This window comes from Macaca thibetana, chromosome X (genome assembly GCF_024542745.1).
Source record: "Macaca thibetana thibetana isolate TM-01 chromosome X, ASM2454274v1, whole genome shotgun sequence".
NCBI lineage: Eukaryota > Metazoa > Chordata > Mammalia > Primates > Cercopithecidae > Macaca > Macaca thibetana.
The window spans coordinates 95,912,596-95,937,507 of record NC_065598.1 but is presented as its reverse complement, the minus strand read 5'-3'; the positions used below and the strand labels follow the sequence as shown (position 1 = coordinate 95,937,507).

Genomic DNA, 24,912 nt, shown 5'->3' with positions numbered 1-24,912 from the left:
ATACTTTCTTTGACTAAATTTGTAGCACCGTAAGAAAATTGAAGATTATCTAATTGTTTTATTTACCAAACTAAATGAAACCAAATACAACAGGCATTTACATTGTTTTATTTAATTAAAATAAGAAGGCGTGTTATAAATATTTTTCTTTAGTGACAAATACAAATCATTATTAAAAAAAATAAGCACAAACACTTTAAATTTTGAATTGCTTTAATTCTGTGAAATGAATTTTAATAAACAAAGTCAACAATGTCAGCCAGGTACATAAAATATACTATGTTATTTAACCTAAAATTCTTCCTCTTCCTATTAATTTTTAGTCAGAAAAAGAGCAATGAGGTTTTCTTCTCTTTTAATTCATAAATGATTTAACAATTGTGAATGAATTAAGCTGAGGGGCATTATTTCTATACTTTCTGTACTGGCAACTATTGTTGAATGCAAAAAAAATAAACAAACAACAAAGACTTGGACTCTTGTAGTTTCTGATAACTGTAGGCACAGAGGGACATCTGCTACTAGATGACTGTTTTAAAAGCCTCAAAGAAAAAAATACTTTTGAAAGGTTTTGAGACATTATGATATTATGGAGGGATGGTAGCTTAATGTTATATTAGCATAAATTCCTGTTCATCAAGCAAGAATTGACCTTAGCGGAGAAGATTGAGAATGTTGTCAATAAAATGATTTAGATGTGACATTTCATCTGTTGTGATCTCTAAAGTGTTACTCTAAAAAATTATGTCAATTTCTTTTTTAAATTGCCATCTAATTTGAAGTTTTACTCCCTATTCCAGAAGAGCATTTTGAGTCAAACATGCCTTAAAGTAAAGCTCTCCTTAAATATTTTACAAAAACAATTTGAAATGACTACAATTTTCATTTTTAAGTCATCTTAAAAAATACCCTGTTTTGAATGTCCGAAAAGTAGGCCAGATGTGGTTACTGCATTAATAATGATAATACATAACATAAGCTCATCTGTGCAAAACTGTGCTTGCTGCAGTTTAAGTTTTATTGCCCTTTCCTCAAGAAGGAGGAGAAAGTTAATGCTTAAGAGAGGTTGACAATCTCATGAGAGGGCTTTATTAGTGGTCATTATGAGATGGCAGAGTGTGTTGAAATTTGTGTAGAATGCTCTGTGGGTGGGCCAAATATATTTAATACTGCCCAGTGATGATTGGACTTCATTTCTCAGAATGCACTCCAGTCCCTTATTGCTGATGGAAATATGATGATTGAGGGCCACTGCATTTTGGGGAATGCAAGCTTATGCCTCTTTTTTCTTATAATGAATCTTCCAATGCAATTTTTTGAAAACTAAGAAACAAATTCATATTAACATATTAAATACAAAATATGACAGAACGTGGAAAAGTTGATTCATTTTGCTGGCTTTTAGGATCTGGAGAAAGCTATTTGTTATTTGGCATTCAGACTAAAACAAATGAAAATTCTGTCAGTCATTTTATCTTCTGAATATTCAAGCTGATTCAAAATTTGGCCTATTTATAGACAATTTCCAGGTATAAGGCACAACTTTAACCTTAAACAGTAGTATAAACAACATTGTGAATCAAAATGCTAGAGCCTGAGAAGAATAAAATCCATAAATAGCTACACATTACCTTTTGTTAGTCTCAATAAGTATGAATTTTATCCATAAGACTTCCTTAATTTCAGCCACCAAAGAAATCCAGTTATCACTGTTACAGAGCCATTGCAACAGGAACTAAGACAATTGTAGAGTGAGGCATCTCAAGTCAATAGAAGTTATACAGTTAAAGGAACATAGAGTCCAGCTTCTGCCCTGTTCTTCAGCCTGGAACTTAAACCAGGACATTATCCCTTTGCTTCTCTTCCTGAAAAGCTTTCTGGAGATCTTAAGTGACCCATAAAGCTCAGCTCCTTTTGTTCTATGTCTTACTGAAAACCAGTACGGTGGCCCCCAATGGGTTGAGGTTTCCTAGTCTGTATGCTGAGATGAGCACTATTATCTTGATCTTGGCTGAGTGAAGAGCTAATCTGCATTGGAGATGGGGACATTTGGAAACTGGCTCCCTGGGGCCTTGCATGTAAGGCGGTAGAGAGTGTATCACTACATTTTACTTCTGAGCTGTGATTTATTCAATATGTCTGGAGACTTTTAAAAATGAACTGGAGGTTTCAATAAACGCCTTGCTTTTAAGATATATAACCTGTGATTAAAAATAACCCATGCTCAAAGCAGGAGAGTGACCTTTGCAAGAGCAGTCATGGGATATTTTGGTTCTTTTTACCATGCTGAAATAGGTCTATTTAATCTTGCAAATGGAGTGGAGGGAAAAAAATGTGTGGCGATTAAGTAGAACTCAATCAGTATTGGATGTGGCTCACAGTGAGGAGTCACTGCATGTTTAAAATAAATATACATGCAGAACATCTGAACTGTTCGTGTGAATTGCAGAGGTATGGCATATAATGGTCACGTGTGTATATGTGAATGTACACTGTGTGCGGATGGAAAAAATGCATTATGTTGCTAGATTTTCCCAGTGTATATTCTCTTTAGAAATTGCCTGAAAACATTAATGTTACATTTCTCAAATGATTATATTTCTATTGGAAGTAGTTTTAGCATTAGAAACTCTTGGTTCTTTGACTTTCAGCAAGACAGGCTTTAGGCTTGAGATTCCCTTAAAAAAACCTATTAGTTTCTTTTATTCATTCAGGATTCTGGGGCAGTTTGGAGCTTTAACATACTGCTGCAGGTATGAACTGAAAGAGTTAAGGGACTGACTGCCATGTTATAAGATCTGCTAACTTAACTGCAAAAGGGAATATGGTCAATTCAATAGGTAATTGCTATTTGAATTTTCTTCCTTTCACCGCAATTGATGATTGAAAAAGAGAGGTAAGGTGTATATACTTTATATAGTATTTATTTTATTTTATTTTCTAAAAATTCTTGTCTCTTCATACTTTCAGATCCCCAGATAAAATGTTTTGATGAAGGGTAGACTGAAGTGAAGCAGTAGCTCTCATCACCTGCTTGACATAAATTATGTCTCGAACTATTTCAAAAGGGAAAATAAAATGGAAAAGGCTGTGAAGGGCCCTGGGTGGCAGGTAAGTGCACTTGAGACAGATGTGTTAGAGAAGTTGCTTCTAATATACAAATCCATCCCTAACAATTGCTTAGCAGTAGTGTGGGGTTGGGGGGGCTTGTTTCTCTCACTGTAGTGAGGTGTCAGGGACAAGCTGCCAGGCAGTAAACTCACTTGTGCACTGAGTTTAGAATGACGTGCTATGTTTGTTAATGCTACTGCTTTCTTTTCGAATGCCTGCCCACCTTTGTTGGGCAGGAGCCTCTGACTGCTGCTGGAATGCCAAGTGACACGACAAATGATCTGCCAGTGTTTTCCTGTTAGCCCTGTGTAGTGAGGATTTTGCTGATGGATTAGGCCTGAGAAAGTATTAGGAAAGCAGCTTTTTTTTTTCCTTTCGAATGCTCATAGCGCTTTGTACTTCTCTCTAGTAGAGCAATTATTGTGCTGTATTGTAATTATCTGTGTCTGCCTTTCCCAGTAGACTGAGTATCTTGATGGCAGGGTTTTTGCCTTATTTATCTTTGTACCTAGGGTCTAGCCCAGTTTCTGGCACAGAGTAAAAATTCGATAAATGCTTGTGGACTGAATGAAGAAATGAATGAGAAAAACATTAATCAAGGCTCTGAGGCCAAACAGAGACCACGACGATTCTATCACTTATAAGACTGCTAGCTGTTTCCTAACACTTGACTTATTAGAAGCTAAGTGAATGTGTCTGGGACTGGATATCCATGTTTTGTTCTACAGGTCAGGGAGATATGTGTTCTCTTTCTTTGGAGAAGATGGAAGTTTCTGGGCAGTCATTGTCTCCAAACCTATCAGAGTATAAGCATAGCACCACGAACCTCTCATTCACTTGAACCATCACTATATTTTCTGTATTTGTGTGATTCCTGGATTACAGTCTGCATCCTCTACTAGACTGCGAGTCCAATGATGGAGAGCAGATACATCTGATTTTGTTTACCATCACAGTCCCAGGATCTAGCATAGTACCTGGTAGAGAGTAAGCACTTCATAAATGAATGAAGGAATGTCTGGAAACACTAAGATGGCTTCTCTTATTCATACAGGTCTTTTCCACCCTTTTCTGGAATAGGCAACTATATGTCCATCAGTGCTCTCAGTATTAAGCTGAAAACTTTCTTCAGTTTCCACTGTAGCATTTGAGTATACAGTCTCTTTTTAGAGAGCTTTAATAAAATTTCTTCCAATTATTTGGCCAAATTATTAATTTTTTTTTTTAAAAAAGAGAGTCCATCACCAGAGGTAACATGTTGACTTTTAAAGTACCCAAGTTTGGAAAACTCTGCAGTTTTGATTTTAATGGAGCCTCTCTGTGAACTTTTAAAGGAGTGAGTGTTTGGCTGCTGCACAGGCTTCTCTCAAGGGGAAAGGCCTTTAGAGTGACATTGGGTAATTTAGCCATTAAGGTTAATGTTCGTCTTCTCTCTGTCTATTGAAACTTCTAGGGTAGGCAGTGCAAATAGCTTATCAGGTAGTTTTAAAGGTCATGTGCAAAGGAAAAAAAATCCTGCACCGCTCATGGAAATGTCCTTAGTAATCAGTGCCTGCTTATGGGAGGAGGGGGCTGAGGGACTCTCTCAGCTCATCTATCTTTTCTTTTCCTCCAGGTCACTTTGTGACAGATTTTGACTTGGTAGCAGCCCAAGCTGGAAGGTAGCTAGCTATGCACATCCCTGCTTTCTACATTAGCAGAGTCAGTAAGTTGTTAAACAATATTTTAACTTTCTCTCTTCCTCTTCAGCCTCTGCACTGTACCTCTGGGGTGAGCCTGACAGAGATAGGAGCAAAGAATAAACTTCTCTGTTGATGGCCTGCAGCACTGGTCAAACCCTCCTTTCAGAGAAGGAGTCAGAATAAGGATAATGGAATGGCTTAGTCTTTTCCCTTGCTATTACTTTTCCCTTCTGCCTGTGACAAAACCATGACTCTGTCCTCTCTCTGGCCTGCTTCAATCCTCTATAGAATATATGAATCAAGCCCTGCCCAGTCAGATCTGACCGTATTGTGAATTCCTCATAAGTGGATTCCAAGTTCCTCAAAGAAAATGAAAATTCAATCCACCACTCCAGATCCCAGTTGAGATCACCAACCTAGCTTCCTTTGAGATTTCATTGAGTTATTGGTCTTTTTCTTTCTTCTTCTTTCTCTAAGCAGTAAAAAGCATGGGTTGCAGCTGCTTGGGAGATGAAGGAAAACCAAGTTTTAAAAAATGGTAGCTTTGAGGCAGGCATTTAGGAGTGACTCTAATAGCTCTTTCAGAAGAGTGAACTGTACCTTCAGGCTTATTGCAGTCACCCATTGAGAGAGAAATCACAGAATGAGCCTGCAATAATGATAAAATGAAGAATTCATTCCGCTGCAGTGCATCCAATAGCTGCTTTGCATGTGGATTCAGTATTAAGATAAGAGTCTGCTTTTCATTCTGTTTTATTATCTGCTTCTGAGAATATAGCAGCAGGTTTGAAGGATTATATTTTAAAGAAAAAGTTATATTTTCAAAATCCTATTGATGACTACAACCACTCCCTCTATCGCTGCCTTGTCCCTCACTTCTTCCCTGAGTCTTTGCTGGGAATTCTTTTAAATGAAAAAGAGTTTTATTGCTGCTGCTGTTCCTATATTCAAATTATTTTTGTTTTCTAGAACTGTGGTCTTCCATTTATACTTTTGAGTGGGAACTTGTTGGCAGGCATTTATGAGAGACATCAGAGAAGTACTAGGGATAGCTAAGCAGACTAATTTCCAAATATTCAGCTCTGAGAAGGATGTAGTTTGTTTGAATTTTATTTCATCTTGCAAAGATGAATTCCACATCTCATGGCTATAGATTTGTTTTTGAGGTGATGACCAAAAGGTACATCAGGGCCTCTTTCATGACATTTAATTTTGAACATCAAACAAGGTAGGAAGGCCTGAAGATTGAAACTAGCAAAGGAATAAAGAATTGAATTTTGATCAGGCTTTTGAGTCCAAAGTTAGTTTTTATTAACAACACGAGTTTCATCTTTGAAAAAAAAGAAGAGTGAGTCCTTTATCCCCACAGTGCCTTGCAAATGACATTCTCAAGTATGGCAGCCATAACAATAATAACTACTATATTTTAGGCATCTGCAATATGATAGATGTTAGATATACATACACATACATGCATATTCTAGTTTTAATAGTCACAATAGCTCTGCAAGACGTGTGTGTGTGTGTGTGTGTGTGTGTATAAAAAGTATGTATATATCATCTCCCTTTTACAGATGAGGAGACTGAGGCTTAACAAGGTTAAGTTACTAGGCCAATGTTATAAAGTTAGTAAGTGGTCGAATTGTTGCTCTCCAAGCCTATGGTTTTTTTTTTTTTTTTTTTTTTACTATACATGACCATCTTTCACGCGATTAAGTGAGAGGATTCAAAAGGTCACTTTGTCTTTCAGTTATCAATGTCCTTTCCCCATATGCCTTATACGGTTGGCTTCAGGGAAACTGGAAATAGTTACCGGAATATGGGGATTGTTCCAGGAATTCTGTATTTTTGGATGATTTCCTAGGATATGTTATCTTCTGGAGTCAAAATTTAATATAAAATTTGGATCCCATACTGCAAAGATTCTCCTGAGATTCCATGGAACAAGCATAACTACAAGGTGGTGAAGATTTACGGTTCAGGTCTCCCAGGATCCTTCCTATAAGAAGAGTCTCCTAACTTGCCCCAAAATATAGATAGACTCTGGGTCCCTACATCTCTATTCAAAAAGTAAAATACCATTAGTCCTTCAGAATAAGTTACAGAAAAAAGCTAAAGACCATAAAACCAAAATTTTCCCTCTGCAATTACTAACGTGATTAGTCTTCTCAGTATGAACATTGTTATGAAATTTGTACAGCAACGTTAACTTTAAATGTTATTTTAAATATCAAATTGGGGTATGTGTGTGTGTGTGTGTGTGTGTGTGTGTGTTTTAAGAAATTGTGACATGGAAGGCACATAGTTTAATTTCAAACTAAGAAGTGGTAACCAGTTGATTGAATTTACCTCTAAATATTCAGGAATGATGTGGATACTGAAATATATAGTTAAGAAAAAAAATTAGGTAATATAACACGTACTTCAAACCCCTGGTAGAGGCTCCAATAAGCTGAAATAATCCTACCCACTTTTTACCTAGGTATGTCCTTAAAATATTATAACTTCATAACAGGTGGTGCCCCTTGCATGGCTAGAAAGAATAAATAATTAGTTATGTTAAATTGCATCAATTTTAATTAATTAACTTTATTGAGTAATAATTTATAGTAGTAAAATTTACCAATATTAAGTGTATAATTTGGTGAGTTTTGATAAATGTATACAGTCGTATAACTACCACCATGATCAAAATGTAGACAATTCTACCAACTCAAAAAGTTCCATCAATCCACTTTACAGTGAATTCCTTACTCTCACCATGGGCCACTGCTTTCTGTCACTATAAATTCATGACAAGACTTTTCTAGAATTGCACATAAATAGAATCATATCAGATATGAACCATTCATTCATATCTGTTGTTACATGTATCAGTAGTTCATTCCTTTTGTTTCTAAATAGTAATCCATTGTGGGAATATAACGATTTATCTATTCACTAGTTGATGGACACTTGGGTACTTTCCACTTTTTGGCTACTGTGACTAATGCTGCTACAAACATTTGTCCACAATTTCTGGTGTGTATATACATTTTCATTTCTCTTGGTTATGCAACTGGGATTAGAATGGCTGGATGAAAGGATAGGTGTATATTTAACATTATAAGAAATCATCAATTTATTTCTTAAAGTTGTATGATTTTACAACACAGCAATTTGAGACTTCCAGTTATTATACATCCAAACCAACACTTTGTATAATCAGTATTTTTAATATTTTCTGTTTTAGTGGGTGTGTAGTGGTATGTCACAGTGATTTTAATTTGTACCTCTTTAATAACTAATGATGCTGAGCAAAATTTCTTGTGCTTCTTTTGCCATTTTTATATTTTTTTGTTTTGTCCATTTTCTTATTGCGTTCTCTTTTTCTTATCAAATCGTAAGAGTTATGTATAAACTTTGCATACATGTCCTTTAAAAGATATATGTTTTGCAAATATTTTCCTACAGTCTGTGGCATGCCTTTTCATTTTCTTGATAGTGAGTATTGAAGAGTACTTTTAATATAGGTGAAGTCCGATTTATCATTCTTCTTTTATGATTTGTGCTTTTTATATTACATTCAAGAAATCTTTGCCGAATTTAAAGTCCCAAAAATTCTCTCCTATGGTTTCTTTAGGAAGTTGTATACTCTTAGGTTTTACATATAAATACATGACACAAGAGGGAGGTGAAGCAAGATGGCAGAATAGAAAGCTCCACTGATGGTGCCTACCACCCAACAAGAACACCAAGTTAACAACTATCTACACAGAAAAAACACGTTTATAAGAACCAAAAATTAGTTGAGCACTCACAGTACCTGGTTTTAACTCCTTATCACTGAAAGATGCACTGAAGAGACGAAAAAAACAGTTCTGAATCACTGACGCCACCCCACCTTCACCCCAGCAATAGCTGCATGGTCCAGGGAGCCTCTCTGGGCACTTGGAGAGGAAGAACACAGCAACTCTGAGATGTTAAACTCAGTGTTGTCCTGTTAGACCAGAAAGGAAAACAAGACCGAACTCAGCAAACACCCACCCCACAGAGGGAGCATTTAATCCAGCCCTACCAAGAAGACAGTCGCTGATCCTGCAGTCCAAACTTAAGTGCCTGCAAACCTTGCCACCAGGGGTCAAAGTGCTCCCAGTTTCCAAGCAAACTTGAAAGGCAGCCTAGGCCATAAGGACTGCAACTTGTAGGCCAGTCCTAGGGCTGAACTAGGCCCAGAGATAGTGGACTTGGGGGTGCAGGTGGCATGTGAAATACTGAGATACTAGGCAGGGTAGCCAAGGGGGTGCTGGAATCACCCCTCTCCTAACCACAGGATACTCAGCTCACAGCTCCAAAAGAGACCTCTTTCCTCCATGTGAGGAGAGGAGAAGGAAGAGAAAGAAAAGTGCATATATTAGTCCGTTTTCATGCTGGTGATAAAGAAATACCTGTGACTGAGAACAAAAAGAGGTTTAATTGGACTTACAGTTCTACTTACATAATTCTGGGGAGGCCTCAGAATTGTGGCAGGAGGTGAAAGGCACTTCTTACACGGCAGTGGCAGGAGAAAAATGAGGAATAAGCAAAAGCAAAAACCCCTGATAAACCCATCAGCTCTTGTAAGACTTATTCACTATCATGAGAACAGCATGGGAAAGACTGGCCCCCATGATTCAATTACCTCCTTCTGGGTCCTTCCCACAACATGTGGGAATTCTGGCAGATATAATTCAAGTTGATATTTAGGTGGGGACACAGCCAAACCATATCAGTGGGGAACACTTCGTCATGAATCCTGGATACCAGCTCAGCCACAGGAGGATAGGGCACCAGTCAGAGTCAGGAGGCCCCCATTCCAGGCCGTAGCTCCCAGATGATGTTTCTAGATACACTCTAGGAGAGAAGGGAACCCGCTGCCGTTTGCTGTGGGATACAGCAAAAGCAGTAGTAAGAGGGAAGTTTATAGCTATAAATGCCTACATAAAAAATGAGAAAAAACTTCTAATAAACAAAAATGATGCATGTTAAATAACTAGAAAAGCAAGAGCAAACCAAACACAAAATTAGTAGGAAAGAAATAATAAAGATTAGAGCAGGGGAGTCTGGCAAAATGGCCAAATAGGAACAACTCCGGTCTGCAGCTCCCAGCGAGACCAATGCAGAAGATGAGTGATTTCTGCATTTCCAAATGAGGTACTCAGCTCATCTCATTGGGACTGGTTAGACAATGGGTGCAGCCCACAGAGGGCAAGCAGAAGCAGGGTAGGGCATCACCTCACCCTAGAAGTGCAAGGGGCCAGGGAACTCCCTCCCCTAGCCAAGGGAAGCCATGAGGGACTGTGCTATCTGGCCCAGGTACTACACTTTTCCCATGATTTTTGCAATCCACAGACCAGGAGATTCCCTTGTGTGCCTACACCACCAGGGCCCTGGGTTTCAAGCACAAAACTAAGCAGCTGTTCAGGCAGACACCGAGAGAGCTGGAGGAGTTTTTTTTTTTCATACCCCAGTGGCACCTGGAACCCCAGCAAGACAGAACCATTCAGTCTCCTGGAAAGGGGGCTGAAGCCAGGGAGGCAAGTGGTCTCACTCAGCGGGTTCCACTCCCATGGAGCCCAGCTAGCTAAGAACCACTGGCTTTAGATTCTTGCTGCCAGTATAGCAGTCTGAAGTCAGCCTGGGATGATCAAGCTTGGTGAGGGGAGGAGGGTCTGCCATTACTAAGGCTTGAGTAGGTGGTTTTCCCCTCACAGTGTTAGGGATGCTGAACCCACCACAGCATGGCAAAGAGGCTGTGGCCAGACTGCCTTTCTAGATTCCTCCTAACTGGGCATAATATCTCTGAAAGAAAGGCAGCAGTCCCAGTCAAGGGCCTATAGATAAAACTCCCATCTCCCTGGGACAGAGCACCTGGGGGAGGGGGAGGCTGTGGGTGCAGCTTCAGCAGACTTAAACATTCCTACCTGCTGGTTCTGAAGAGAGCATTAGATCTCCCAGCCCAGTGTTCAAGCTCTGCTAAGGGACAGACTGCCTCCTTAAGTGGGTCCCTAGCACCTGTGCTTCCTGACTGGGAGACACCTCCCAGGAGAGGTCAACAGATACCTCACACAGGAGAGCTCCAGCTGGCATCAGACAGGTAACCCTCTGGAATGAAGCTTCCAGAGGAAGGAGCAGGCAGCAGTCTTTGCCATTCTATAGCCTCTGCTGGTGATACCCAGACAAACAGGGTCTGGAGTAGACTTCCAGCAAAATCCAGCAGACCTGCAGAAGAGGGGCCTGACTGTTAGAAGGAAAACTAACAGAAAGCAATGACACCAACATCAACATAAAAGATGCCCTCTCACAAACCCCATCCAAAGGCTGTCAGCATCAAAGGTAAGTAAATCCACAAAGATGAGGAAAAACCAGTGCAAAAGTGCTGAAAATTTCAAAAAAACCAGAATGCCTCTTCTCCTCCAATGACTGCAACTTCTCTCCAACAAGGGCACAAAACTGGATGCAGAATGAGTTTGACGAATTGACAGAAGTAGGCTTCAGAAGGTGGGTAATAACAAACTCTTCTCAGCTAAAGGAACATGTTCTAACCCAATGCAAGGAAGGTAAAAACCTTGATAAAAGGTTACAGGAACTGATAACTAAAATAACCAGTTTAGAGAAGAACATAAATGACCTGAAGGAACTGAAAAAACACAGCATGAGAACTTCGTGAAGCACGCACAAATATCAATAGCCAAATCGATCAAGTGGAAGAAAGAATATCAGAGATTGAAGATCAACTTACTGAAATAAAGCATGAAAACAAGATTAGATGAAAAAAAGAATGAAAAGGAATGAAGTAAGCCTCCAAGAAATATGGGACTATTGAAAAGACTAAACCTATGATTGATGGTGTACCTGAAAGTGATGTGGGGAGAATGGGACCCAGTTGGAAAACACACTTCAGGATATTATCCAGGAGAACTTCCCCAACCTAGCAAGACAGGCCAACATTCAAATTCAGGAAATACAGAGAACACCATTAAGATACCCCTCGAGAAGAGCAATCCCAAGACACATAATTGTCAGATTCTCCAAGTTCAAAACAAAGGAAAAAAAATGTTAAGGGCAGCCAGAGAGAAAGGTCAGGTTACCTACAAAGGGAAGCTTATCAGACTAACAGGATCTCTCTGCAGAAACCCTAAAATCCAGAAGAGAGTGGAAGCCAATATTCAATATTCTTAAAGAAAAGAATTTTCAACCCACAATTTCATATTCATCCAAACTAAGCTTCATAAGCAAAGGAGAAATAAAATCCTTTCCAGACCAGCAAATGTTGATGGAGTTTGTCACCACCAGGACTGCCTTACAAGAGCTCCTGAAGGAAGCACTAAACATGGAAAGGAAAAACTGATATCAGCCACTACAAAAACACACCAAAATATGAAGACCTATGACACTGTGAAGAAACTGCATCAACTAATGTGCAAAATAACCAGCTAGCATCATGAGGACAGAATCACATTCACACATAATAATATTAACCTTAAATGTAAATGGGCTAAATGCCCCAATTAGAAGACACAGACTGGCAAATTGGATAGAGTCCAGACCCATTAGTTTACTGTGTTCAGGAGACCCATTTCACATGCAAAGACACACATAGGCTCAAAATAAAGGAATGGAGGACTGTTTTCCAAGAAAAGGAAAAGCAGAAAAGGGCAGGGGTTGCAATTCTAGTCTCTGATAAAATAGACTTTAAATCAACAAAGATCAGAAAAGACAAAGCAGGGCATTATATAATGGTAAAGGAATCAATGCAACAAGAAGAAGTAACTATCCTAAATATATATGTGCCCAATTCAGGAGCACCCAGGTTCCAAAAGCAAGTTCTTAGAGACCTACAAAGATACTGAGAGTCATACATAATAATAGTGGGAGACTTTAACACCCCACTGTCAATATTAGACATATCAATAAGGCAGAAAATTAACAAGGATATTGAAGAATTGAACTCAGCTCTGGTCCAAGCAGCCCTAATAGACACCTACAGAACACTCTACCCCAAATCAAGAGAATGCACATTCTTCTCAGTCCACATAGCACTTATTCTAAAATCGACCACATAGTTGGAAGTAAAACACTCCTCAGCCAATGCAAAAGAACAGAAATCATAACAAATAGTCTCTTAGATCACACTGCAATCAAATTAGAACTCAGGATTAAGAAGCTCACTCAAAACTGCACAACTATATAGAAACTGAACAACCTACTCCTTAATGACTACTGGGTAAATAATGAAAATAAGGCAGAAATAAACAAGTTCTTTGAAACCAATGAGAACAAATAGACCATGTACCAGAATGTGTGGGAAACAGCTAAAGGAGTGTTAAGAGGAAAATTTATAGCACTAAATGCCCACATCAAGAAGCAGGAAAGATCTAAAATTGACACCCTAACATCCCAGTTAAAAGAACGAGAGAAGCAAGAGCAAACAAATTCAAAAGCTAGCAGAAGACAAGAAATAACTAACATCAGGGCAGAACTGAAGGTGATAGAGACAAGAAAATCCCTTCAAAGAATTAACAAATCCAGGAGCTGGTTTTTTAAAAAGATAAACAAAATAGATAGACCACTAGCCAGACTAATAAAGAAGAAAAGAGAGAATAATCAAATAGACACAAAAAAATGATAAAGAAGATATCACCACTGATCCCACAGAAATACAAACTACCATCAGAGAATACTATAAACAACTCCATGCAAGTAAACTAGAAAATCTAGAAGAAATGGATCAATTCCTGGACACATACATCCTTTCAAGACTAAATCAGGAAGAAATTGAATCCCTGAATAGACCAAGAACGAGTTCTGAAATTCAGGTGGTAATTAATAGCCTACCAACCAAAAAAAGTCCAGGACCAGACAGATTCACAGCCGAATTCTACCAGAGGTACAAAAAGGAGCTGGTACCATTCCTTCTGAAACTATTCAAAACAATAGAAAAAGAGGGACTCCTCCCTAACTCATTTAATGAGGCCAACATCATCCTGATACCAAAACCTGGTAGAGAACAACAACAACAACAACAACAACAACAACAACAACAACAACATTTCAGAACAATATCCCTGATGAACATCAATGTGGAAAACCTCAATAAAATCCTGGCAAACTGAATCCAACAGCACATCAAAAAGCTTATTCACCATGATCAAGTTGGCATAATCCCTGGGATGCAAGGCTGCTTCAATATATGCAAATCAATAAACATAATCCACAACATAAACAGAACCAATGACCAAAACCATATGATTATCTCAATAGATGCAGAAAAAGCCTTCGATAAAATTCAACATCGCTTCATGCTAAAAACTCTCAATAAACTAGGTATCGATGGAACATGTCTCAAAATAATAAGAGCTATTTATGAGAAACCCATAGCCAATATCATGCTGAATGGGCAAAATCTGGAAGCATTCCCTTTGAAAACTGGCACAAGACAAGGAAGTCCTCTCTCTCACCACTCCTATTCAACACAGTATTGGAAGTTCTGGCCAGGGCAGTAAGGCAAGGGAAAGAAATAAAGAGTATTCAAATAGGAAGAGAGGAAATCAAATTGTCTCTCTTTGCAGATGAGGTGATTATATATTTAGAAAACCCCATTGTCTCAGCCCCCAAACTCCTTAAGCTGATAAGCAACTTCAGCAAAGTCTCAGGATACAAAATCAGTGTGCAAAAGTCACAAGCATTCCTATACACCAATAACAGACAAACAGAGACCCAAATCATGAGTGAGCTCCCATTCACAATTGCTACAAAGAGAATAAAATACCAAGGAATACAACTTAAAAGGGAGGTGAAGAACCTCTTCAAGGAGAACTACAAATCACTGCTCAAGGAAATAAGAGAGGACACAAACAAATGGAAAAATATTCCATGCTCATGGATAGGAAGAATCAATATTGTGAAAACGGCCATACTGCCCAAAGTAATTTGTAGATTCAATGCTATTCCCATCAAGCTACCATTGAGTTTCTCAGCAGAACTAGAAAAAACTACTCTAAATTTCAAATGGAAGCAAAAAAGAACCCGTATACCCAAGACAATCCTAAGCAAAAAGAACAAAGCTGGAGGCATCACGCTACCTGACTTCAAACTATACTACAACAAACTATAGTAACCAAAACAGCATGGTACTGGTACCAAAACATATATAGACCAATGGTACAAAACAGAGGCCTCAGAAATAATGCCACACATCTACAACCATCTGATCTTCAACAAATCTGACAAAAATAAGCAATTGGGAAAGGATTTTCTATTTAATAAATGGGGCTGGGAAAACTGGCTAGCCATATGCAGAAAACAAACTGGGCCCCTTCCTTATACCTTATACAAAAATTAACTCAAGATGTATTAAAGACTTAAATGTAAAACCTAAAACCACAAAAACCCTAGAAGAAAACCTATGCAGTATCATTCAGTACATAGGCATGGTAAAAGACTTCATAACTAAAACACCAAAAGCAATTGCAACAAAAGCCAAAATTGACAAGAGGGATCTAATTAAACTAAAGAGCTTCTGCACAGCAAAAGAAACTATCATCAGAGTGAACAGGAAACCTACAGAATGGGAGAAAATTTTTGCAATCTATCCATCTGACAAAGGTCTAATATCCAGAATCTACAAGGAACTTAAATGAATATACTAGAGAAAAAAAAAAAAAAAAACACATCAAAACGTGGGCGGAGGACATGAAAAGACACTTCTCAAAAGAAGACATTTATGCAGCCAGCAAATATATTTTGAAAAGCTCATCATCACTGGTCATTAGAGAAATGCAAATCAAAACCACAATGAGATACCATCTCACACCAGTTAGAATGGTGATCATTACAAAGTCAGGAAACAACAGATGCAGAAGAGGATTTGGAGAAATAGAAACGCTTTTATACTGTTGGTGGGAGTGTTAATTAGTACAACCATTGTGGAAGACAGTGTGGTGATTCCTCAAGGATCTAAAACCAGAAATATCATTTGACTCAGCAATCCCATTACTGGGTATATACCCAAAGAATTATAAATCATTCTTCTATAAAGACACATGCACACATATGCTTATTGCAACCCTATTCACAATAGCAAAGACTTGGAAACAACCCAGATGCCCATCAATGATGGCCTGGATAAAGAAAATGTGGCATATATACACCATGAAATCCTATGCAGCCATAAAAAAGAATGAGTTCATGTCCTTTGCAGGGACATGGATGAATCTCGAAACCCTCATTCTCAACAAACTAACACAGGAACAGAAAACCAAACACCTTATGTTCTTACTCATAAGTGGGAGATAAACAATTAGAACACATGGACACAGGGAAGGGAACATCACACACCGGGGCCTTTCGGGGGACTGGGGGCAAGGGGAGGGAGAGCATTAGGAGAAATACCTAATGCATGTGGGGCTTAAAACCTAGATGATGGATTGATGGATGCAGCAAACCGCCATGGCACATGTGTACCTATGTAACAAACCAGCACATTCTGTGCATGTTTTCCAGAACTTAAAGTATAATAATAATAAAAAAAGATCAGAGCAGAAATAAATAAAACTGAAATGAAGAAAACAATATAAAAGATTAATAAAACAAAAAGTTGCTTTCTTGAAAAATAAAACAAAACTGACAGACCTTTAACCAGACTAAGGAATAAAGAGAGAAGATCCAAGTAAATAAATTCAGAAATGAAAAAGGTGATATTAAACTGATACCGCAGAAATTCTAAGGATCATTACTGGCTACTATGAGGAACTATATATGGAAGAAATTGACAAATTGCTGGATACATACACCTACTGAGATTGAAACAGGAAGAAATCCAAGACCTGAACAGGCCAGTAATGAGTAATGAGTTTGAAGCCAAAATAAAAAGTCTTCTATCAAAGTAAATCCTGGGACCTAATGGCTTAGCTGCTGAATTCTACCAAACATTTAAAAAACTAATATCAATCCTACTCAAACTATGCCAAAAATAGAAAAGGAGGGAGACACTTCCAAACTCCCTCTAGGAGGTCGGTATTACCCTCATACCAAAGCCAGACAAAGATATATGATAAAAAGAAAACTATAGGCCAATATCCCTGATGAATATTCATGCAAAAATCCTTAACAAAATACTAGTGAAGCAAATTCAACAATACCAATTCAGCAATGAAAGATCATTCATCATGACCAAGTTGGATTTATCCTAGGGATGCAAGTTTGGTTCAACATACTGAAATCAATCAATGTAATACATCATATCAACAGAATGAAGGATAGAAACCATATGATCATTTCAATTGATGCTGGAACAGCATTGATAAAATTCAACATCCCTTAATGATAAAAACACTAAAAAACCTGGGGATAGAAGGAGCATACCTCAACATAATGAAAGCCATATATGACAGACCCATAGCTAGTAGCATACTGAATAGGGAAAAACTGAAAAACTTTCCTGTAAGATTGAGAACAGGACAAGGATGCCCATTGTCACCACTGTTATTCAACATAGTACTAGAAGCCCTAGATAGAGCAATCAGACAAGAGATAGATAGAAAGGGCATTCACATTGGAAAGAAAGAAGTCAAATTATTCTTGTTTGTAGATGATGTGATTTTATACTTGGAAAAACCTAAAGATTCCACAAGAAAACTCAGAACTGATAAGCAAATTCAGTAAAGTTGCAGGATCTAAAAATCAACATACAAAAATTACTAGTGCTGGTTGGTTAAGATGGCCAAGTAGAAGCATCTGTGGTGCATGGCATTCACGGAGAAGAACTAAAAGGGAGAGTGAATTAGCACCATCAACTGAAATATCCAGTTATTCCCATTGGGACTGATCAGGAAAACAACTTGACCCAAGGGGAATAAAGAAAAGCAGGGTGTGGCGATGGCCCACCTGGGAGTGACATGGAGCCAAGGGAAGCAGTGAGTGAATGTGTGACTCTGGGAAACCAAGCTTCTCCTGCAGTTCTTTGCAACCCTTGGACCAGGAGATCCCCTTGTGAGTCCACACAACCAGAGCCTTGGGTTCAACACAAAGATCTGTGTGGAGTCTCAGCAGGGCATCTGCTCAGACATGCACAGAGACCCAGGAGCTTTACATACTGCACATCCAGGATCCCCAGGAAGGTGAGAGGTTCATACATACCCCTAGGAAGAAGGCTGAATCCAGGGGCTGAGCAGCATTGGTCTATGGGCCCCACTTCCATGGCACCTCACAAGATAAGACCCACTGGCTTGGAATTCTATCCAGTCACCAGCAACAGGGTGGAGTCTGCCTGAGACAAGATGAAGCCCCTGTGGGGATGGGCAGGCCACCGTCTTCTCTGTTTGGTCAACTCAGCTGTTCCCGCCTGTGGGCTTTGGACACTCCAAATGGTTTGGACAAGGGAGGTTCCCTGCTCCCAGTGCAGAACACCTGCTTTTCCAGAATGTGGCCAGACTGCTTCTTTAACTGGAACCCTGATCCATTCCGCCTCACTAACTGGGACCTCCCAGCTGTCTATGGACAGAGCTCTGATCTCTCCCTGGAATGGAGTTCCTAGGGGGAGGGGTGAACCACCACTTTGGTTGTTTGGATGACTCAGCAGTCCCAGCCTGTAGGCTTTGGAGAGTCCAAGCTGACCATTACAGAGGTGATTCCCTAGCATGGCATGGCTATTTTGTTGAGGAATGGCCGGACTGCTTCTTTAGGTGGGACCTCATTCTATTCCTCCTCATTGGGCAGGACCTCCCAGCTGGGGCTTCCAGCCACCCCTGCCCACCCTTATTCTATGAACAGAGCTCTGATCTCTCCCTGGGAAGGAGTGCCGAGAGGGAGTGGCAGGCTGCCATCTTGGTTGTTTAGATGACTCAACTGTTCAATCCTGTGGGGTTTTGAAAGTCCAAGCTGATGGGGCAGATGTGGCTTCCCAGCATGGCATGGCTGTTTTGACGAGGTGTGGCCAGACTGTTTCTTCAAATGGGACCCCAAACCACTCCTCGTGGGGTGGGTCCTCCCAGTCTGGGCCTCTGTCCACCCCTGCCTGTGTTCTATGGCTGACAGAGTTCTAATTTTTCCCTGGGACAGGGTGCCTGGGGGTGGGGCAGGTGGCCATCTTTGCTGATGGGCATCTCAGCCAGTCCAGCATGAGGGCCTTGGAGAGTCCAAACTGATTGGGAACTGAAGGGATCCTCAACACGGCACACCTGCTCTATCAATATGCAGCCAGATTGCTCCTTTAAGTGGGTCCCTAATCTCATTCCTCCTGACTGGTTGAGACCTCCCAACTGGAGTCTTCAGCCACCTCCTATAGGCATGTTCAGGCTGGAAACAAGTCAGTACCCCCCTGGGACAGAGCTTCCAGAAAAAGGGACAGGCTGCAATTTTGGCTGTTCTGTAGCCTTCACTGGTGATACCTTCAGGTACTGGAAAAACCGAGGTGACTAGGGTCTGGAATGGACTCCCAGCAAACTGCAGTAGCTCTACGGGGAAGTGTAGCTTAACTGTTAAAAGAAAAACAAACAACAACAATAACAACAACAAAAAATACAAAAACCCCATCCAAAGGTCAGCAGTCTCAAAGATCTAAGGTAGATAAACCCACAAAGATGAGAAAGAGTCAGCACAGAAATGCTGAAAACTCAAAAAGCCCTAGTGCCTCTACTCCAAATGACCACAACACCTCTCTAGCAAGGGTTCAGAAATGGACTGAGGCTGAGGTAACTGAAGCGACAGAATTAGTCTTCAGAATGTGGATAAAAATGATGTTCACTGAGCTAAAGGAGCACATTTTAACTCAATGCAAATAACCTAAGAATCATGATAAAGCAGTGCAGCAGTGGACAACCCAAATTGCCAGTATAAAGAAGAATGTAACTGGCCTGATAGAGCTGTAAAGCCCATTACAAGAACTTCACAATGCAATCACAAGCATTGATAACAGAATAGACGAAGCGGAAGAAAGAATCTCAGAGCTTGAAGGCTGTCTTTCTGAAATAAGACAAGAATAGAGAAAAAAGAATAAAAAGGAATGAAGAAAACATCCAAGAAATATGGGATTATGTAAAGAGACCAAATCTATGACTCACTGGGATACCTGAAAGAAACAGGGAGAGTTGAACCAATTTGGAAAACACATTTTAAAATATTGTCCAGGAGAACTTTCCCAACCTAGATAGACAGGCCAACATTAAAATTCAGAAAAATGAAGAGAACCCCAGTAAGATACCCCATAAGAATATTATTCCCGAAAGGCATAGTCGTCAGATTCTCCAAGGTCAAAATGAAACAAAAATGTTAAGGGCAGCCAGAGAGAAAGGCCATGTCACCTACAACGGGAAGCCCATCAGACTAACAGCAGACCTCTCAGCAGAAATCTTACATGCCAGAAGAGATTGGGGGCCAATATTCAACATTGTTAAAGAAAAGAATTTCCAACCCAGAATTTCATATCCATCCAAACTAAGCTTCATAAGCAAAGGAGAAATAAGATCACTTTCAGGTAGACCAGAAATGGCAACTGACTGAAGGAGCTGGTTCTGTTGCTGCTACAGGGTAAGTGGGAAAGACACCATGTATTGTCCAGTTGGGACCATTACAGGAGCCTGAGGACACTTCTCTGTCATCACAGTCAGTTTTGTGTGTGGCACCCATAAAAGATGAGGCTGATAACATGGAAAGCTTCTCAACAGTCAAATCAAATCCAAACACAACTCACTGCCAGAGCAAAGAGGAAATATTCATAGGATGATGATCCCCTGCCTTCAGAAGGAGAAAAACCACCAAAGAATGAAACTGGCTTGTCTTCAATTAAAAAATTCATTAAAGGAAGCACACCTAAGGAAGTGAGAGAAAATCCTTCAAAGTGGAGTAGAATTGAACGTGATATAGGTAATAATTTGATCACCTCAACACCAAGAGCAGGAGAGAAACCTAACATATAGATACCTCAAGTAAGACAGAAAAGTCAAGTAAATGGAGAAGTTGGTAGTTATGAAATGACAAATCAACATATAAAATAAAATGGAAAATTAGAAAAGAATCCTTCCTTTGGCAGTCCTCCAAGGACTACTTTGTTGGAGCTGAAGAAATAGTAAAACAACTTGATATGGAACGGGTGGATGAGCTCACTACCAGTTCTACTACATCAACTAATGGAGCAGCTTACTCAAATCAAGCAGTTCAGGTGAGACCAGCAATAAATAATGGTTTAGCAAACACTGCATGTTCTCACTAATAAGTGGAAGGTGAACAATGAGAACACACGGACACAGGGAGGGAAACATCACACACCAGGGCCTGTCACAGGGTGGGGGCCTAGGGGAGGGATAGCATTAGGAGGAATACCTGATGTAGATGATGGGTTGATGGGTGCCACAAACCACCATGGCACATGTATACCTATGTAACAAACCTGCATGTTCTGTACATGTATTCCAGAACTTAAAGTATAATTTAAAAAATACAAACAACAACAAAAAACCCACAATGGTTTAGAAGAAGCAGAAGAAACAGTTAATCGTGATATCCCACCCCTTATAGGACCAGTCATTCCAGATAGTGGTTATTCATCAGCCCACGCAGAGGCCACCTATGAAGAAGGCTTGGAAGTATTTGACCCCTATTATTTCATCAAACATGTCCTACCACTGACAGAAGAACAACTAAATAGGAAATCTGTTCTTCATTGAAAACAAGAAGCACACCGAAATTCTCCCTAGATTTAGACTTGGATGAAACAGTGGTGCACTGTAGTCTAAATGAGGTAGAAGATGCAGCACTTACTTTTCCAGTCCTTTTCCACGATGTCATTTATCAGGTTTATGTGATATTAATACATTTTTCAGGGAATTCCTGGAATGAATTTCTCAGATGTATGATATTATTCTTTTTACTGCTTCTAAGAAGGTGTGTGCAGGCACGTTACTGAACATAGTAGACCCTAAAAAGCAAGTGGTCAGGTACAAGGAAATCATATATAGAACTTAAATATTCTTGGAAGAGATCTTTCAAAAACTGTAATAATTGACAACCCACCACAAACCTTTGCATACAAGCTTTCTAATGGAACCCCTATAGAAAGTTGGTTTATGGATAAAAATGACAATGAACTCCTAAAATTGATTTCATTCCTGGAGAAGCTTGTAGAACTGAGTGAAGATATTCAACTACATATCAGAGACAGATTTCACTTGCATGATTTGCTGACCCAAGATTAAGTACAAAGACTTGTCAAATCACTGAAAGGGGAGAGACTGCAGGACGCTTTTGAACTAAGACGAAAAGATTGTCATTACTGTTGAAATTTTGCATTTTTGTACCCCATCTTGCTTTTCTTACCTTTGATGCCCAATAATAATCAGGGGTTACAGAAAGAGGCTTTATCTATCTTTGATTGGATACATACAGTAGGTAGGCTAAAACAGAAAAGTCTCTAGAACTAGTGCAACTCCCGTGAAATTTTTTTTAATGTACAGGACATCTGCAGTTTATAAAGAACTCTGTTTCTGCCACCAGAAGTTTGGTCTGTAGTCACACAGGATTTTATGATAATAACAGAGATGAAAATTAACTTTTATTTTCTCTCTGTTTGGTGTTCTAGGTGGGTTTGTAGCCACTTTTCTGTTACGTTATGGTTCTCATTTCAACAGGAATGGCCAGCAAAAGTTGTTTAATTTTTCCCGTTAAGGTTCATGAACTTTTTGCATTTTTGACCTGTATTAGATTAGACTTTCATTATGTATTCTTTTTAGTTGAGGCATTATTTACAATATCAAAGACTTGGAACCAACCCAAATGCCCATCAATGATAGACTGGATAAAGAAAATGTGGTACATATACATCATGGAATACTATGCAGCCATTAAAAAAAGAGTTCATGTCCTTTGCAGGGACATAGATGAAGCTGGAAGCCATCATCCTCAGCAAACTAACAAAGGAACAGAAAATGGTTTAGTAAACACTGAATGTTCTTGCTCATAAGTGGGAGTTGAACAATGAGAACACATGCCTATGAAATTCAAGACCCGTGGATCTTGAATTCTCATGGGTTGTAGGAGGGACCCAGTGGGAGGTAATTGAATCATGGGGGCAGGTCTTTCCTATGTGTTCTCATCACAATGAATAAATCTCATGAGATCTGACAGTTTTTAAAAGGGGGAGTTTCTCGGCACAAACTCTGTTCTCTTGTCTGCTGCCATGTGAGGCATGCCTTTCACCTTCCACCATGATTGAGAGGCCTCCCCAGTCATGTGTACATCCAATAAACCTCTTTCTTTTGTAAATTGCTCAGTCTTGGGTATGTCTTTATCAGCAGCATGAAAACGCATTATACAGGCTTGCACCCTCTGAAGCAATGGCCCAAGCTAGAGTGGTTGGGATGCAGGGCACCAAGTCCTGAGGCTACAGAGAGAAGCCAGGACCCAGGCTTGGCCCAGGAAACCATCTTTTTCTCCTAGGCCTCTGGGCCTGTGTTGGGAGGGGTTGCTGCAAAAATCTCAGGAATGCCCTGGAGACATTTTCCCCATTGTCTTGGCTATTAACAGCTATTAACAGCTTGGCTATTAACAGCTTGGCTATTAACAGCTTGGCTATTAACAGCTTCTCACAGCTCCTTGTTGCTTATGCAAATTTCTGCTTCTGGCTTGAATTTTTCCCCAGAAAATTGGTTTTAGTTTTTCTTTTCTACAGTATAGTCAGGCTGCAAATTGTCCAAACTTTTATGCTCTGATTCCTTTTTAAGCCTAACTTACAGTTTCATGTCATCTGTTTGTGAACACATATTACTATATGCTGTTAGGAACAGCCAAACCACATCTTGAACACTTTGCTTCTTAGAAATTTCTTCTGCCAGATACCCTAAATTATCTCTCTCAAGTTCAAAGTTCCACAGATCTCTAGGACTGGGGCAAAATGCGACCAGTCTCTTTGCTAAAGCATAACAAGAGAGACCTTTACTGCAGTTCCCAACAAGTTTCTCATCTCCATCTGAGACCACCTCAGCCTTGGCTTCACTGCCCATCACTATCAGCATTTTGGTCACAAATCATTCAACAAGTCTCTAGGAAGTTCTAAACTTTCCCACATATTCCTGTCTTCTTCTCTGCCCCCCAAATTGTTCCAACCTCTGCCTGTTACCCACTTCCAAAGTCACTTCCACATTTTCAGGAATCTATAGCAGTACCCCACTTCTCTTGGTACCAATTTTCTGTAGAAGCCAATTTTCACACTGCTGTGAAGAACTACCTGAGACTGGGTAATTTACATAGAAAAATGGTTTAATTGACTCACAGTTCTGCATGACTGAGGAGGCCTCAGGAAACTTACAATCATGGCAGAAGGCAAAGGGGAAGCAAGGCATGTCTTACATGGAGGCAGGAGAGAGAGAGAAGGGGGAAGAGCCCCTTATAAAAGCATCGGATTTCATGAAAATTCGCTATCGTGAGGATACCATGAGGAAAATCTGTTCCTATGTTCCAATTACCTCCCACCAGGTCCCTCCTCTGACACATGGGGATTACAATTCAAGATGAGATTTGGGTGAGACACAGAGCCAAACCATATCACCTTCCCAAGACTGAACCAAGAAGAAACTAACTCCCTGAATAGACCAATAGTGAGTTCTGAAATTGATGCAGTAAAATATAGCCTATGAACCAAAAAAAGACCAGGACCAGACGGATTCCCAGTTGAACTCTACCAAAGGTACAAAGAAGAGCTGTTACCATTCCTACTGAAAATTTCTATTCCAAAAAATTGAAAAGAAGGGACTCCTCCCTTACTCATTCTATGAGGCCAGCATCATCCTCATACCAAAACCTGGCAGAGATACAACAACAACAACAAAAAACCTTCAGGCCAATATTTTTGATGAACATTGATACAGAAATCCTCAACAAAATACTGGCAGACTGAATCCAGCAGCACATCAAAAAGTTTATCCACCATGATCAAGTAACCTTCATCCCCAGGATGCAAGGCTAGTTCAGTATACACAAATCAATAAATGTAATTTGTTACATAAACAGAACCGAAGACAAAAACTACATGATTGTATCAATAGACACAGAACAGGCGTTTGATAAAATTCAACATCTTTTTCTGTTAAAAACTCACAATAAACTAGGT

General features: G+C 39.6%; 1 pseudogene; it reads left to right on the top strand.

Moving 5' to 3' along the window:
• The first annotated feature begins 20,443 nt into the window (after nt 1–20,443).
• Nucleotides 20,444–22,003, top strand: LOC126945718 (CTD small phosphatase-like protein 2; annotated as a pseudogene).
• Nucleotides 22,004–24,912: the final 2,909 nt, after the last annotated feature.